Source organism: Scyliorhinus torazame, chromosome 14 (assembly GCF_047496885.1).
Source record: "Scyliorhinus torazame isolate Kashiwa2021f chromosome 14, sScyTor2.1, whole genome shotgun sequence".
In the NCBI taxonomy this organism is placed as follows: Eukaryota; Metazoa; Chordata; class Chondrichthyes; order Carcharhiniformes; family Scyliorhinidae; genus Scyliorhinus; species Scyliorhinus torazame.
In genome coordinates this window covers 99,418,288-99,434,549 of record NC_092720.1, presented here as the reverse complement: position 1 = coordinate 99,434,549, position 16,262 = coordinate 99,418,288, and the positions used below count along the sequence as shown (strand labels likewise).

At 48.2% G+C, this 16,262-nt stretch overlaps 1 long non-coding RNA gene across 1 annotated transcript in view; it reads left to right on the top strand.

Moving 5' to 3' along the window:
* LOC140389324 (uncharacterized) overlaps positions 1-9,656 on the top strand; it is a 32,373-nt gene extending 22,717 nt beyond the window's left edge. Inside the window, exon 4 of the long non-coding RNA XR_011934348.1 lies at positions 8,350-9,656. This is a non-coding gene — a long non-coding RNA (uncharacterized lncRNA). The remainder of the gene's footprint in view (positions 1-8,349) is intronic.
* The last annotated feature ends 6,606 nt before the right edge of the window (positions 9,657-16,262 follow it).

Here is a 16,262-nt window from a genome sequence, read left to right as displayed (position 1 = left end):
GACAATGAAACTCCTAAAGGAGTTTGGAGCCTTCTCAGGTTACAAACTTAGCCTGGGCAAGAGTCAGATCTTCCCTGTGAACCCGCAGGGCGGAGTGACAGAGCTGGAGGGACTGCCGTTTAAGCAAGCCCAGACCAAACTTCGCTACCAGGGGATCCAAACAGTCCACAACTGGCATGGATCCACAAATGGAACCTGACGAGTCTGGTGGAGGAAGTCAAAAAGAGACTGCAGAGGTGGGGACCACTCCCACGCTCCCTCCCAGGGAGAATATAGATGATCAAAATGAACGTGTTGCCCAGTTCCTATTCCTGTTCAGATCCCTCCTGATCTACATCCTCAAGGCCTTTTACAACACATGCCACAAACTAATCATTGCATTTGTGTGTGTGTGTGAAGGGGGGGGGGGGGGGGGGCGGGAGAACCCAAGGATCCAAAAGAAGGTCCTACAAATGAGAAGAGATGTGGGATGCCTGGCTCTTCCGAAACTACAATTCTACCACTGGGCAGCCACCGCAGAAAAAGTCCGGGGATGAAGGGAAACTGTGCGGACATATATGGACGATAGTTGGAGGAGATATACTCCCCCTGGACTCGACAATGAAAAAATGGGAGAAGGAACTACTCATAGAGGTGGGGGAGGACTCCGGATCAAAGCACTGCAGAGGGCAAACTTCACCTCCACGTACGCAGGGCTGAGCATAATGCAGCTAAAGGTAGAGCACAGAGCACACCAGAACTCGAATGAGTGGGTTCTTTACAGAGGTGGAGGACAAAAGCAAATGGTGCCAGGAAGGCCCGATCAACCTAGCCCATATGTTCCAGGCTTGCCCGGCTTGCCTCAGACTTGTTGGGTACTGAAATAAATGGCAAAGGTGAGCCCGATGAGTTCATAAGAAAGACGTTTATTCAGCGTAACAGCAGTATTTACACAGGACCCAGTTACACATCTCAGGGTCCTCACTCCTTTCTGACAGCAGCTGACCTGTTAGACTAATGCTGGTTACCTCATAACTGAATCAGCATTCGGAAACAATCATCCCTGGCTGGATGAGTCCCATGCAGGGTTATAATACCCCTCCCCCTCAAAGTCCAAAACTCACAAAAACGACCATGGAGGAGAGGCACACAAAAAATTAGGAGAACAAAGAGGACAAAATCCAGGACAACAAAACCTCAATGACCAGACAACAACAACCATCCCAGGCCCAACAAGACGCCACAAAAACAGGGAACAGGACGGACCGGTGTACACCCCGCCGAACATTACATCTGGCCTAACATCCCCACTAACCACACAAAGGGCAAAGACGTTCACCTCAGCGTACAGAAAAAAGGTAATTAACTGCGCCCACCGAATGCCCAGGGAGCCGTTGCCCCAGAATTTATACAGTACTGATTCAATCAGGCATATCACACAAAAGAAATGTAGGGTCCACACACCACAACAGTTTCTGTAAGCACAAAACCTTCAGCCATGCAGCAACATCAATCGCCATGTAAAATACCACTGTAGTCCATCTCATAGTCCAACCACCATGGAACAGTCTTTCAAAATCAACCCCGCACCCACAAACCCTGATGACAGTCCAAAAGGGTGGTGGCAACTCCAATAAGGACTGCCCAGTAAACCATTCTACCACAATGGCGGAATCTCCCAATCTGGAGAAAATAAAATTTGCCATCCGTGGGTCGGAAGAAGGCTTTCACAGGACGTGGGAGCCATTCACCAGCTTGTTCGTAGCTGGCAACCAGTAGTGTGTAGAGGCGGGAGAGGGGAGGTGGCGGTGAGACACAGACGAGCCGCAAGACAGAGATAGAAAGGAAAAGAGGGGAGGGCATGGGGAGGGCAGGGGAAAGGGGGTAGGAAGGAGGGGCAAAGGCAAGAAAAAGAACATGAGGGACAAGCAGAAGGGAGAAAGCTGTAGGGGCTAAGGCCCAAAACAAACTCCAAATAGATGCTCGTAAGTACGTGTTTTGGCCATATTGGGGAATTTTAAATATGTGTGCTGGCTGAAGGGGGGTCACAGCCACAGGTGCAGTGAAGAAACTTGCTTGTAAATATATATGTTGGGTTTTCTTTTGTGCAGTTTTGTAATTTGTAATTTATGTAGTGTTGGATAGAAAACATGAAAACACAATGAAAACATTTTTTAATAAACGAGCTGGAATTCTCCGGTCATTGCGATTCCCTGTTCCCGCCGCCAGCGCATCCCATTCGCGGGTTTCCCGGCAGTGTGGGGTGGCTTCAATGGGAAATTCCATCGACAAGTGACTGGAGTAAGGAAAAACGCTCCGCCAAGAACAGCGGCTGGGGGACCGGAGAATACAACCCCAGATATATCACCATAACTATTTTTTTCAGCATCCTTTCTAACATTAGCCCAGACTACTCACAAAAATGGCGAACTTACAATGACATAACTTCATCTCTTATATGTAACATAAAGCCGACAGTCATGGCTACAAAAGCCATTTCTACAAGTAAAAATACAGGGGGCGGGAGTCACTGATCCTAAAGCTAAGTGTTGACGCTGTTGTAAATGCCGTCGCGTTTTACGATGGCACCAACAGGCCCCCAGGAGCAGCTATTCCAAGCCCGACAGGAGGCCAGCACGGCACTGGAGCGACCCACGCCGCTCCAGCTGCCGATACCAGCGTCAAATGTGCACTGCAGGTCTACGCATGCCCACTGCGACCGGTGCGAATGCACGCATGTGCGGTAGCCTCCTTCTCCGCGCCGGCCCCGACGCAACATGGCATAGGGTGACAGGGGCCGGCGCGGAGCCAAAGAGGCCCCAGCCCAAGAGGCCGGCCCACCGACCGGTAGGCCCCATTCGCGGGCCAGGCCACTGCGGAGGCCCCCCCCGGGGTCGGACCCCCCCCCCCCCCCCCCCCCACCCCTCTCCCCCCACCAGGCCGCCCACAAAAGGATGCATGCCAATGTCCTGCCGGGTAAGACCATACGTGGACGGCACTGGCGGGACTCGGATTTATTTTGCGGCCACTCGACCCATCCCGGGTGGAGAATCGCTGGGGAGTGGTGGTAGCGTAGAGCGCCCCCCCCGACCGACGGCGCGCCGACCGCGCCGGCGCCAATGGTGCCGATTCTCTGCTCACTGGAGAATCGGCGGACCAGCGTCGGGGCGGCGCCGCGTGATTCGCGCCCGGCCCGGCGTGGGCTGAGAGAATCCCGTGCAAAGTATACTGTCTCCTTGTCATTTTCAACCTGTCCGCAGCCTCTAACATACCATCCTCTTCCCAGATCTCTTCCCCGTAATCCAGCTATGTGCAAATCTCACCTGGTTCTTGTCTTACCTATATGATCATAGGCAGAGAATCATGTTCAATGCTTTCTCTTCCTGCTGCCAGACCATTACTTCTGGTATCCTCCAAGGATCTATCTTTGGCCCCCTCCTACATCTAATCTACATGCTGCCCCACAAAAACATCTCTAAAGGCCCACTGGTTTTCATCTGTATGCTTGTGGTGCCCAGTACTCCCTCACTCACTGTTCTCAACTTCTTCACTGTTAAACTGCTAAACTTTTAGACTGCTTATCCGTCATCCCGCACTGAATGAGCAGAAATTTCCTCCAATTCAATACTTGGAAGACTGAAGCCATTTTTTTCAATCCCTGATCCAAATTCTGTTCCCTAGCTACCAGCTCCATCCCTTTCCCTGGCAACACATTAACCGGTCTGAGAGATGAAACCAGTCTGTTTGTAACTTGGGTATTACATTTGACACCAAGGTGAGCTTCTGGCCTTTGCACTATCACTAAGAGCACCTGTTTCCATCTCCATAATGCCGCCCAACTTTCCACAGCTTCACCTCTGTAATCTTCTCCAATCCCACAAACTTCCAAGCTACCAATGGCCCTCTAATTTTGGGCACAGAAGTCAGAGGGTAGCAGTAGAAGGGTGCTTTTCTGAATGGCTGGCTGTGACTAGCGGTGTTGCACAGGGATCAGGGGCGAGATTCTCCCCTACCCGGCGGGGCAGGCCGTAACGGCACCGAGGAGTGGCGTGAACCAGTCCGGTGTCGAGCTGCCCGGAAGGTGCGGAATCCTCCGCACCTTCAGGGGCTAGGCCGGCGCCCGCGGGGTTGGCACCACACCAGCCGGCACGGAAGGGCTTGGCACCGCACCAACCGGCGCTGAAAGGCCTCCGCCGGCCAACGCGAGTTGGCGCATGCGCGGGAACGCCAGCGAGAGCTGGCGTCATCCCAGCGCATGCGCAGGGGGGTTATTTTCCGCAGAGGTTGACAGCAGCCGGCGTGGAGGGAAAGAGTGGCCCCATGGCACAGGCCCGCCCGCGGATCGGTGGGCCCCAATCTCAGGCCAGGCCACCGTGGGGGCACTCCCCAGGGCCAGATCCCCCCGCGCTTCCCCGAGTACTCTGCAGGTCGCCCGCAGTGCAAGGTCCCGCCGGTACGGACCTGGTTTGATTTACGCTGGCGGGACCGGCCGAAAACGGGCGGCCGCTTGGTCCATCGCGGGCCGGAGAATCGCCGAGGGTGCCGCTGCCAGCGGCCACCGACCGGCGCAGCGTGATTCCCGCCCTCGCCAAAACCCCGGTGCCAGAGAATCTGGCAGCCGGCGTCGGAGTGGGATTCACGCCGCCCCCTGCGATTCTCCGACCCGGCAGGAATCGGAGGATCATAGAATCCCGCCCCAGTTCTGGGACCTTTGTTGTTCGTAGTGTATATAAATGATTTGCAAGAAAATGTAGCTGGTCTGATTAGCAGACAACACAAAAATTGGTGGAGTTGCGGATGGTGAAGTGGATTGTCAGAGGATAGAGCAAGATATAAACTGGTTGGAGTCTTGGGCAGAGAAATGGCAGATGGAATTTAATCCAGTCAAGTGTGAGGTAATGTACTTTGGAAGGTCCAATGCATGTAAGAATTACACAGTAAATGGTAGAACTCTTGCGAGTATTGACAGGCAGAGAGATCTGGGCGTGCATGTCCACTGATCACTGAAAGTGGCAAGCATGTGGATAAGGTGGTCAAGAAGGCATACGGCATGCTGGCCTTCACCGGTTGAGGCATTGAATATAAACATTGCCAAATCATGTTGCAACTGTACAGGACCTTAGTTATGTCTCATTTGGAACATTGTGCACAATTCTGGTTGCCACGCTACCAGAAGGATGTGGATGCTTTGGAGAGGGTACAGAAGTGGTTTACTAGAATGTTGCCTGGTATGGAGGGCATTAGCTATGAGGAGAGGTTAGCTAAACCCGGCCTGTTCTCACTGGAACGGCAGAGGTTGAGAGGCAACCTGATAGATGTCTACAAGATTATGAGTAGCATGGATAGTCAGATGCTCTTTCCTAGGGTAGGAGAGGCAAGTACTAGGGGACATGGGTTTAAAGTGCGTGGGGATGATGCACGATCAATGACCACTAAAGCGAGGTTGTAGTCCAACTGAAGGCTTTAATAAGCTAGATGTTTCCCCCAGCAGCTCAGGTACAGAAAGAAGGCTACTGGGGCGGCACGGGCTCTTATACCCCGACTTGCAGGGCGGAGCTTCCATACAGCTTGACCAATAGGAAACATACAATATCTAGCAATGGTGTTCCAGCATTACCAGGTTCCGTAATACCTCTACACAGACTACCACAGGGGAAAAGTTTAGAACAGATGTGCGAGGCAAGTCTTTTTGCACAAGAGGGTGGTAAATATATGGAACGCCCTGCCTGGGGAGGTGGTGGGAGCAGGTACGATAGCAGCATTTAAGGGACATCTAGACAAATATATGAAAAGGGTAGGAATGGAAGGATACGGACTCTGTATGTGCATACGGTTTTAGTTTAGGCAGGTACCATGGTCGGCGCAGGCTTGGAGGGCCGAAGGGCCTGTTCCTGTGCTGTATTGTTCTTTGTTCTTAAGAATCCCTGATTTTAATTGCTTCACCATTAGTGACCGTGCCTTCTGTTGCTTGGGCCCCAAGTTCTGGAAACCCCGCCCTACGACTCTTTGCCCTGCTTTGTGCCTGTACAAAACTTTGCCCTACCCATGTGACTGAATATCTCTTAGGTGGCTTGGTGTCATATTCTGTTTTATAATGTTTCTGTGAAGTACCTTGAAGCGTTTTATTGTATTTAATATGCTAAAAAATAAAAGTTGTTCACTTGAAAAGCACACATCTAAACCTGGAACTTGGCTTTCCTTCTACTCACCTATCTGACATTGTTGCATTTCATTTCTGCTTCTTGTAGTATTACCTCAAAAACAAGGGAATTATAAATTGGAAGGTGTAGGTTGAATTTCACCAACGATTAATAAAACGTGCCAAGACATTTTCCTCACCTTTTATTCCAAAGTAATGTTTTGCTACTATAATGAATGCAGGAATTTCCGATATATTGTATTGTATGTATTTGGTGCAGTAAGGGTTAAAAGCCTGGGTTAGTGTGTACAACTGCTGCAGTAGTGTTTTAAAAATCCTGCTTTGCAAGACAGCTAGGCTTTTTGGGAGCCATGCATGCAATTAAAGCATTGTACAACTATGGGCTATTGGATTTTTGTTTATATTGCGAGGTTCTCCTGCAGAGCAGTTAATTAGAGACATTGGGTGGGATTCTCTGAAAATGGGGCTATGTCCCCACGCCGGCGGGAAAACCAGTGCCAACGACTCCGGCGTCAATGGCTCCCCAAGAAGCTGGACACCCCAGGAATGAAGTAGGATGTAGGAGTCATGGGAACTCCCAGGGTACTGCTATTAACTGGCATGTATCTAAGAGACAGAAGGTATGTGGTGTGTCCCATTGTCTGCGCCTTAATCCTCCTGGAATTGTGTGGCTATCATTGTGACACAGACACATCTTCCTCACTGTGCTTCTTTGATGGTATCTTCCCATGGAAACAGACCCTCATCCCTTTATTCAGGTTCCTGACCTTCCTGCTCTTCATTAGCTGAGGGGCTCTCAGCCTCCTCCATGTCTCCCCCTAGCAAGATATCCCTCCTTTGAAGCACAACAGATCACTCTGATGGGGACACCCTCTGTGGAGAGTACTGCAGAGCCATTTAAAGTAATCCAAAGTTTGGAAGCACATCTTCAAGATGCCAATGGTATGCTTAATGGCGGATCATGTTGCTTTATGCGCCATGTTGTATCCCTCCTCGGAGGTCAACGCACAGGTGTCAACGCTTGAACCCCGATTTCGACGTCGGGCAACGGAGAAACCCGCCCACAATCTACCACCTCTTTTCAGAAGCACAGATGTTCACTTATCCCAAATAGAAAAATCTTTTTCGATGGACGCTTGGTCAATTCTCACCTTTCTAGGGGGCTAGGTGGACACTGGAGGTGTTGGCGCCGCTCCAGCCGGTGCCGAAGGGCCAGCGTGAGTTTGCGCATGTACGGAATGGCCGGCGTGATCTCGCGCATGTGTGGGCCGGCCGGTGTAGTTCGTGCATGCACGGGGATTCTCTTCTCCACGCCGGCCCCCGGGCAATATGACGGAGCCCTACAGGTGCCCTGCGCAGAGGAAAGAAGTCCCCTCATGGAACAAGCCCGCCCGCAGATCGGTAGGCCCCGATCACGGGCCAGGCCACCATGGACCCCACCCACCCCGGGAACGGATCCACCCGCGCCCCCCCGAGGACCGCACCCGCACACTCCCCTGCCAGGTCCCACCTTGCGAGAGGTGCGTAATTCACGCCGGCGGGTCTGTGCAAAACTGGATGGCCGCTCGGCCCATCAGGGGGGAGACGCTGTCGTTGGCCCCCGACCGACTTGGCGGGGATCCCACCGCCACCCGAAAAACGGCGCCGGAGAATAGGGCAGCCGGCGTCGTGGCGGCAGGGAGGGATTTGCGGCTCCCCCCACTGGGGATTCTCCGACCTGGCGGGGGGTCCCCGGCCATTGTGTTCAGTTTGGGGAGATGATGTAGTTAATGGGAGGAGCCAGGGATTGAAGCAGTCAGGTGTTGTGGTTCCATTTTAGTTTGTGGCTGGGAGGCAAGCTGAGAAAGTAACTGGAGCGAGTTATCCTTTCCTCAGAGTTTTACAAAGTTAACATACAATATTGAGGTTTCTGTCCAGTATTCAGCCTCTGTTGTGGTCTGGTCTGGGATCGTAACAGTACATTAATGCATGGTGTGTATATTGGTGGGAAAAATTAATTCACAATTTACAGAGTACAATTTTTGCATGGAGTGCCTAAGAATCCTGGGATTTCAGAAGACTAAATGGTTTGTATGCCAGTGCTTAATATGGACTTTGGAAACACCTAGGGAGACCAGCAGGTCCTGCTAACCTTATGGAGCTTCGGGGACTGTGTGGAAAATGCATTCTGCAAAAGTATGTATGCTTACCAATTTCCATTGTGCATTCAGGTGCAGTGCTCTTCAGAAGCCAACTAATTCCCCTTGGAAACAGAGCAAAAATCAGAAAGTCATCCCACTGTCAGTCCTACTGGCATCAACTATGAAAGCGAATAGACACAGACTGGGATATGCCTGCATCTTTACCTTGAAGCCTGAACATGTACAATGGAGCCCTGAAAATGAGAGCGAAGAGACAAAATAAGTTTTAAAATGCCAGGGAAAGCAAGTTATGGATTATTTACATTATTTTTTATCAACTGAAAACTATATTTTCACTTGATATTAAAAACTGTTTAAAACAGATATTGGACCAGAATTTACATAAAAAATAGGCTAATACCTGCACCAATATTCACACACACATCGGATAGCAGCTTCAGGTGATGGCGAATGCACAGATAAATGTGACTATCCAGAAGTTGCCATCCAACATCTGTCACTTGTCTCTAAACTGTGGCATCTCACTGTCCGACTCACCATACAAAGGCATGAAATTACTGTACCTGCGTGATATGAACTAAACTCACCACAGAAAGCTTGTCTATTTCAGTCTAAGTACCATGGGTTTCCCGTCAGTGTGGGGTGGCTTCAATGCGAAATGCCATTGACAAGTGGCGGGAAGAGAAAGTCCGACCGACATTGAACGGCGTGCCGGTGAGAAACACACGGCTGGGAGACCGGAGAATCCTGCCCACAATGTTTGAATCTCTAAATTACTGCAACTTACAATGCAACAAATTGCAGAAATTAAACAGACAAGTGAAAATTGAAGTTGCCTCCATTCTTCAGTGGCTACAGTAAATGCTGGCCCAATCGATGCACAAACTATTTAAGAGAAAAACTCCAAAGTTTGCAAAACAAATATTATTTTTAAATGAATGAAATGTATTACAATTGGCAGATTCACTCCTAAGTATTGTGTAAATTTCGAACACACTCCATGAACAACAATGCAATCCAAGTTTATCTTCTGATAAGGTTGGTTAAAAAAATGGCAAGCAATAGAACCACAGCTATCTGAAAGTCATTTTGAATTGCTCCCATTAACGCACAGTTGATGGTTTACAAAGGATTCCTTTGTGAGAAATGCTATCGTTTCCTTTTGCACAGTCCAACTTTGCACTGATTTTCTAATATTCATATGTCACCGACCCATGCATTTTTTCAGCATTTAGCCTCAGGAGCATTGTCGATTGGCTGTTCTGAATGGCCGTGTTGATAGATGACCTCGTCTGATTAGTTTTTTCAAATAGCTGTGGTGACAGATAACCATTTTTGATTGGCTGTGTCTATTAGATACATGCAACTCCAAAGCAGTGGATGATTCTAATAAATATCTGCTGTTTAGTGGCTTTTGTTACTTTACTTACTTTCTATAAAGGTCTAATTAATTGTCCTAAAATCAATAGGTAATGATTTGTTTTTGGTTGTTGGCTTTGAGGGACTGCTGTTATTTCTAAATTGGTTAACAAACAACTAAAGATCAGTGAAATACTTCACTGAGGGCGAGTTCTATCTTGTGAGAAAGCACAAACTATAAGACTTAAAGATCTGAATCTAACCAATTTTAGATAAAACAGTTCACATCTATCTACTCACATTCCTCATTATTAATACGTTTCAGGTAGCAAAGAGACAACTTTAGGTAAGTGGAAATATTGGATCAGTTGAGGTTCTTTTCTTGGAACAGAAGAGGCTGAGGAGATGTTTAATTGATGTATGAAATTAAAATGTATAAATTATGCGGGGTGTGAATAGGAATGATCATTTTGCCTTAGCAGAATGATTAATAACTTGGAAACAGTGGGCGGAATCTTGTTGCAGCAGTGTGTGTCCAAGTGGGGAGATCGAAAGTAAGTAGGACTTCCATACAAAGGCGGGATGCGTAGTCACACACAATTACAAGCTGGCCAGCCAATTAGCTATGCACAGTAGAGGGGTCTTGTGATTAGCAAGTTCCTGATCTCGCAATCACCATACAGTAGCCGAAGATCTGGGCACGATATTTAAATGGTATCCAAACAGGCATCCACTCACTGCAACTCAGCAGCATCATCCTGCCTGTCTGAGAGAAAGATTTTGAACTCAAACTGCCAGCACCCCCATGCCCTCCTCGACTACCACAATTGGATCCCTGGAGCTACAAGCCAGCACTTAGCACCCTCCCTCAGTCACCTTTGAACTTCGCTCCTTCACCCCAGCCTCGCCTTCTGTGATCCATGAACCAGCCACCATCACCTTTGATCAACTGTCAATCTAGAACTGCCTCTATCTGGCTGCCCCCCCAACCACCCTGGACCTACCAACCATCATCCTCACCCCTCCCTCTATTATCCTGCCCATGGTTACCCTCGAATTTTCCAGCCTCACATTGACCTGCCCGTAATATTCCTTGATCTCCCCTCTATCAAGCTTAAATTCCAGCCAGTGGAGACTGACCTTCCCTTTGTCATTCAGTTCACTCCACCTGTCCCCCCTAACCTTCTTAGCACCTCCGCAACCCACCCTGCCTTCCATAGACAGCTATGTCCCGCTCTTCTTGGACAGCCGCCACTCTGCTTCTGACAGCCACGCTCCGACCACCTTTGACAGCTGCCGAGCTCAGTGAAAAAGCTCATCCTCATCTCTACTTGGTTGAACAAAGCTCCCAATACAAGAATAGCAGCTCCTCAAAATCCACCAGTTGTGAATCTGAAGGAACATATTACTTGCTTGTTGCCAATTTATGTGCGATTTAATTTGGCAAACATGGTTTAATGAGTATGATTGACATGCTAATGCTTAAAAGTAGGTTCCTGACACTTACCAGGGTCTTTCTTTAATTTGCCACCAACGTCTCACCTTCCAGCCTGCTTTCCAGGAAGCTGATATTTTCTTCCTGTACAATTAAGTGCCTTCCCTTCCCCATCCTAACCACCTGCCTCCTTTCCCGCTCCCAGGAGCTTCACTAGATTTAGCTACCAGAAGAATGAGAGGGGAATTGAAGAGAACTGATTTCATTCAGAAGACGGTGGGTGTCTGGAAGTCACTGCCTAGGAAGGTGGTAGAGGCAGAAACCCTTATCACTTTAAAAAAAAATATGGACATGCACTGGAAGTGCTGTGACTGCAGGACTGCAGACCAAGAGCTGGAAAGTGGGATTGGGTTGAATAGTTCTTTCTCATCCAGCACAGACATGCTGGGCTGAATGGCCTCCTATTATTCTGCAAACAATTGATGTTTCACGGCATGAATTTTATGCATGTCATATGTGCATGATTGGTGGTGACTGCCCAAGTGAGAGAGCAGGATGTTGCGTGGCACAACTGGACCCAGTGCTGGAAAAAGGTCAATGATCTTCTGCACTCTGCAAAGGTAATATCAGCTTGACATGGAACTGTGCATAGATGTCTTGGAGATTTTTGTGGTGCTCAGGGGTATGAGATGCAGAGTGCCAAATGGCATAAATCACTGTGCTACAAAGGCTGGGTGATGTGCCAATGTGCCTTGGATGTAGAGAAGGGTGAAGTGTGCTAATCAGACGGGCACCTCAACTGGCTCCCCTTGGGGTTGGGGGCCCGAGGGGGTTGGGGGCACGAGGCTAGTATCATGCGGTGTGTAGATGGTGCACTAATTAATATACTTTTGTCCATACAGGAGAAGAGAAGCCTAGGAGAAGCAAGCACGAATGGTTGGTAGGATGCCCAACCTGCTGATACTTTCCAAATTCGAGATGGACATGCAATGCGCGTGTGGAGAAAGGGCCACAGGTCACAGAGAGGTAGGGAACCTTGGATGAAGGTAAGAGTCCAGTGGACAGATGAGAGACTGTGGAAGTGTATAAGAAAGGTAGGGGCATGACATCTCGAATGAGAAGATTGAATCAAGAGTCTCCATTGCTCATCCATTCCCAATGCCTCTTATGAAGGAGTTGTCGTGCACGCACAGTCACTTTGTTATAATACAATCAACTGACATGTTCCCTCCTCCCTCAGATATGCCATCTCACGATGCCTGAGAGACCCCTAGAACTCTCCCAATGACACATGAGAAGGAGCCGTGGAAAGGTGCAGCCGTGTTACATCCTCTCTCCAAACCAAACACCAGTGCAGATACAGGCATGTCAGTGGACAATAGCGCATTGGTTCAGTTGGTAGTGCACAATGGTGAGGGAACATCACACTTGCATGAGGAGCTTGCAAAGGCAGAGAGTGCCCAGTGTGCCAGCCATTGGAGGACTGCTAGAGAGCAGATCCAAACTGAATTTGAGGCAGATGATGAGCCTCTTGAGTTGTCCATCAGTTAGCAGGTTCTGGTTGTCCAACAAGATGCACAGTAAGGTCTGGCCCACATAAAATGTCATAAAATTGCCTTTTTAATGAGCTTAATAGTCTGTTTAATTGTTAACTAATGTGCTTCTGACTCCTGCATGCATCCACCGACCTTAATGTGGCATGAGGACATGATGACCTCAGGACGCACGCCCGCCATTTCCACACGCAATTTCACGGTCTGTGTTGGCTGCACGCCCCACTCTTAAAGCATAAACCTCTGGCCTATGTTTTCATGGGAGAATCTGTAAGCACATTGAAGATATTCATCCTTGGCTTGAATTTATCATGTGATACATAGAAACAGGTGAGAGTGTCTTCATGAAATCAGCAAATGCACTTGAAATAAATGAGATTTTATCATGATTCTCTCAACCTTATTGATGTACGATCAATTGCACAAAGACTAAAGTTGTGTACAACTGTGGCTTTATTACAGTCAGATGCGAGGCCTCCTGCTGCAGCTGGCGAAATGGCAGGGCACTGGAGGTCATGCATATTTATACAGTTCTCCCTGGGCGGAGCCAGCCGGCAGGAGCTACCGGCGAACATGTAATGCAGGTCCTACCTTACATCTCCTATTACAGTGGATCACCACACTTATTACTATTCCTAATATCATGACTCTGTCACCATCTGATACACTGTGAATTATCACCGGTGATTACAGTGTTAAAGTATTATTAAGCTGCAGGCCAGAAGGTCGGACCTTGCTGATGATATTCCTGATGCTTCAGCCTTGAGCGATGGTCACTTGATAAACTACTGGAAAACTGCTGGTGTCTGTGGTATTGTACTGTACTCCAATTATTGTCTCTTCAGAGAGGAGGACACAAAATAGTGGGTTAAGAAAAAAGTAGTGATTTTGTTTTCACTCATAGTGCCATGTTTTATTATCTGATCATCTTATTAAGATTTAAACAGCTTCAGGAGAAGCCAGCTGAGCACAGTGATGGAGACAAAGATTAGCCACAGGGGAATGTTAAAAGGGCAGGGAAAGAAAGAAATACTTTGCATTTAGTATTTATTTTGTGACCCCAGGATGCCCCAAAGCACTTTACAGCTAGTGAAATTTTATTTTTAATATAGCCGTCGTTGTAATGAAGGAAATGCAGCCGTCAGCATGCACACAGCAAGATCACACAAACAGCAATGAGATTATGGTCAGTTAATCTGTTTTAGTGATACTGCTGGATGGATAAACTCGGGAGAATTGTCCTGCTCTTCTACAGCATCATGCCATGGGATCCTTTACTTGCACCTGAGTGGGACAGATGCCTCATCCAATATTACGACATTCCTTCAATACTAAACTGGGGTGTCAGTCTAGATTTTGTGCTCAAGTCTCTGGAGTGGGACTTGAATCTACTGACAGTGTCAGCTACTCATACATACTCGTACATACCTTTGGAATCTTGCACCAGCTTGTCAGTTTTAACATATAATAGGAATGCAAGACATGCTGTCCAGCAGTACAAATCTTAATAACTTATTGGTGGCAGATTTTATTTTGCACAAAAATGGGTTACCACTCTCCCCAAATTGTAAAATGTACATCATCAAGGTAACATGGCAGAGATTTAAGATTACAATCTAATCTGGGGATTCATTTCATTTCCCAACAATAAAAAAAATGAAAACTTGCCATTGTTGCTCATGAAATCATGTCAGCATTTTGTTATCTGCTGCAGCCTGCACAGCCTTGTGCTGTAAAGCGGGATGTCTTTGGCTGAAGGGGGACGGAGGAGAATACGATGAGGAGTGAAGGGGATGGAGCTCATGAGGACCACAATGTCATTGAGCCACATGCAGAGGCCATAGTAGGGGTGAAATGTGGCAGTCAGACCCATTTCAATCTGATCGCTACCAGATTCCAAGCAGAGTAAGCTGTCGACACATTTCCTTAACTTTTTTGTTTCCTATCCTCCGCTGGCTGAAAGGCCCCAGCTCCGTTTTAGTTACAGGCATTATAATTTTCTCGAATAGAACATAAAACATAGAACAGTACAGCACAGTACTGGCCCTTCGGCTCACGATATTGTGCCGACCATTTATCCTAATCTAAGATCAACCTAACCTGCACCCCTTCAATTTACTGCTGTCCATGTGCCTGTCCAAGACTCGCTTAATTGTCCCTAATGACCCTGACTCCACCACCTCCACATTCCAAGCACCCACCACTCTCTGTGTAAAGAACCTACCCCTGACACCTCCCCTATACCTTTCTTCAATCACTTTAAAATTATGTCCCCTCATGACAGCCATTTCTGCCTTGGGGAAAAGTCTCTGGCTATCCACTATCCATGCCTCTAATCACCTTGTACACTTCTATGAAGTTACCTCTCTTCCTTCTTTGCTTCAGTGAGATAAAGTCCTAGCTCCCTCAACTTTTCTTCATAAGACATGGCCTCCAGTCTGTCATGATATGCACTCATGCACATAATGAGATACAGACAGGCAGTGACAGACACCCAGTACAGCCAATCAATACACAGGACAGAACACAACCAATCACCAGGCAGAACACTAGAAGGTGGTCTCCCACTATAAAACACACGAGGCATCAACACTCTGCCTCTTTCCAATGGTGACAACTGTAGTGACAGTCAGGGTGCATATATCAGTTAGCACCTTCTACACATGGCTCAGAGCTAGTCTGGTCTAGTTAGCTGTAGTAAGCACGCTTAGATTAGTAGAGTGTCAAACCCACAGCGAACTGTGTGCACTGCTTAACAAGTTCAATAAAGCGTATTGAACGAACATCAAAGATTGGAGTCTACTTTCAAGTACAACTGCATCCAGTTGCAGTCCGTGTTACCCCAGGGTGATTAAAAAGACATGGTACCAGTAGTCTACTATCTCAAAGTGGTTTACCTCGAGTGATTCCGTGATGACCAGCAAGTGCCTTCCAGCGGCATGGAGAAGTTCCAGGCCCCTCCACAGCTACGGACCTTCGGCAATCTCGGCGCCAACTGGAGGGTCTTCAAGCAGAGGTTCCTTCTCTACATTGAGGCCTCAGATCTCGAGGATGCATCCGATGCCAGAAAAATCGCTCTGCTCCTATCAACTACAGATTTTCAACTCGCTTAATTTTACCGACGGCCAGGACAAGACCAAATTCAAGACCGTTTTGGAGAAGTTCGACAGTCACTGTGAAGTCGAAACAAACGAGACCTTTGAGCACTATATCTTCCAGCAACGCCTTCAGGGTAAGGATGAACCGTTCCAATCCTTTCTAACTCATCACCGTATATTAGCGCAGTCCTGCAATTATGGTGCAACCGCTGATTCCATGATCAGGGATCAGATCGTGTTTGGGGTGCACTCCAATTCCTTGCGGGAGCAACTCCTCAAAATTAAGCACCTGACCCTGCCAGTCGCAATCGAGACGTGTATAGTGCATGAGCATGCGAGAAATCGGTACTCCCGTTTCAAATCGGCAGAATACGAAAAACTTGCCTCCCACGAGGCAGAGAGTGTACAGGCCATTGCCCGGATGCAGCGCCTCAGTATCGATGAAGGCGGCCATTTTGCGTGCTTTTCCCGGGGCCCCACGCATACACACCACGAACGGAAGACCAAAGCGGCCGAAAACCAAACTGCGCAAGTGCG